A 2538-nucleotide genomic window follows, 5' to 3' on the forward strand; every position below is an offset into this window, starting at 1 on the left:
TTCATTAAATAATAATGAGTTTAATCTCATCTACTATCTTCTTGGAGCTTTGGCTAAATATGAGGTAGCTGGGGAAAAAAGGATATGACTCTGTATCATCTAACTTTTTACAAATTCAATAATTTCATCTCTATACATGGCCTTTTCTAAATAGCAGTTTATGTCACATGTCCTCATGACCTTGATTAACTGATTGATTCATTTTTAAAAATTTGTCTTTTTGTTTGTATGCATTTATTTCAGATATGCACTATTTCTTTTTATCAAATGCCGAAAAATCAAGAAGAAGCATTTGTTTTCAGGGATTGCCTTTTCCACCCATTTGAATTAAACTTGGGTTAAAAATATGCAAGTAGATTTATATCTAAAATATTTGAGTAATAGATACTATCTGAAGAAATGCAAAACCCACAATAGAAATGTTAAGTTTGTAAAAAAAAAAAAGTGGCTTTTCAATTATAGATAAACAGCATTTTTTCAACAGTATTTACATCCACCAGGAATGAAAAACCAGGAAGCCAATTTGACATGTCTTATATTGTACTATGTTTTAGGATAGAAAACAAAAATTTCTACAAAGGCCAAAATGATGTGAATGGATCTCGACCCATTAGTAAATTCTGTGCTATAGAATTATTTGACATAAATAAATTTAGTCTATGCCTTTCTATTTTGCAAACACATAGTGAAAGTCAGATTTTGCTTTCTGTTTTATAAATCACTAAATTTTAGTATTGTTTTACTATTATAAGTTGTAATATAATATGTAGAAGAATATTATAAGAATAATGAATTGAGAGTTATATACCTATTATAAGGAAGTTTCAAGATTCCTGGATGATAAATATCTGCTATAAAAGATAAAGCAGGTATAGGTGTGATATGTTTTTCAGTTTTATGTGAATATTCCTAGTTTGTTGATTGGGATTAGGGAGATAGCAATATAATCTAACAAGTTAGAGAAACAGAGAAGGCTTTAGAATTATCAGGAGGGATTATTAAATTCAATTTTGAATATGAAATTGAATCTTCTTTTGGCCATTTAGATTTACATAAAGATAGATATGTTATATATGTGTCCCAGTGGGGCACTCTACATTGCCCATAAAGAAATAGGAATGTGTAATATAAATGATTAATTGTGTCCTTGTTTAGGATATTACACAGCTGAAAGTGCCAGGTTTGAGCAAAGAACAGTAGAGAATGCTAACCATTTAAGCTTTTTACATTTAAGAATGTCGGCCTCTAAGGAGGCTAAGCAGAACTCCAAATTGAGAACTAAGGGAAGTATTGCAGAACCATAAGAAAAAGGTGTATTTTCTTTAATAGAGAGGGAGTGGCTGACTATTAAAATTAAACAATGAGATCAAGTAGTTAAAAGTTAAAAAAAATAATTTACCTGTCAGTTGGGTGATCACTGTGTGAGGCTAAATGATTTTGATGCAAATAGTTTCAGAGGAGTGATTGGGCAAATCTAGATCACAGAGGTTTGCACAGATAAATTTGAATAGCACAGTTGACCCTTGAACAATGTGCTGAATTTGTGCACAGTCAAAAATCCTCATATAACTTTTGACTCTCTCACAAATCTAACCTATAACATAAAGTTAATTAACACATATTTTGTATGTTATATTCATTATATAATGTATTCTTACAGTAAATTAAACTAGAAAAAATAAACTGTGATTAAGAAAATCACAAGGAAGAGAAATACATTTACAATATTAATTGAAAAATATCCCTAATATAAGTGGTCCCACACAGTTCAAACCTGTGTTATTTGAGGATCAGCTATATATCTCAACAGATTGGTGGTATTTACACTTTTTTTTCCAGAATGCTTTTGCTCTCCTACGTATGCCCCTCTTAGAAATGCAATTCACTAAATTACTATCATGAGTTTGTTTGTTTTTTCATTTCTCCATGTAAAGAATGCAAATTTAGATTATATTACCAATTGCTTTCTTATAATCTAAAGTTGACATCTAGGGATTTTTTTTCAATCCTCAGGGAGCAATGAATGGAATTGTAGCTCTAATGTAATATACTAAAAATGTAAGCCAATGTAAACCAGCATACAAGTCTCCCAAAAGAATTTGGAAACATTGTCAGGCTTTTCTCATATAGTCATCTTAATGTCAAATATTAAACAATACAGATTTTACTAATTTAATTTTGTAGAGATGCTCTGAAGTAATTATAAATATATTGTATTTTATAAGTGATCTTTTATAAATATGCAAAATTAAGTAGTCTAAGTTTTGTTTAATAAAGAATGCAAAAGGGGTAGTTTACATCCTGAACTGAATGTTTTATTTAGTAAAAAAAAAAAAAAAAAAAGAAGCTCCAATGCAATAATTTACCTTAATTTTACTCTGCTCTTTCCTGTACTTAATATCCAAACCATCAATAGTAACTAAAAATACATTATAGATAGGTAAATAGACAGATATATACTGAGTGGCCAGATTATTATGATCTCTGAACGCATAATAATCTGGCAACTTACTATATGTATGTGTGTGTGTATATATC

Source organism: Plecotus auritus, assembly GCF_963455305.1.
Source record: "Plecotus auritus genome assembly, chromosome: 2".
Lineage (NCBI taxonomy): Eukaryota > Metazoa > Chordata > Mammalia > Chiroptera > Vespertilionidae > Plecotus > Plecotus auritus.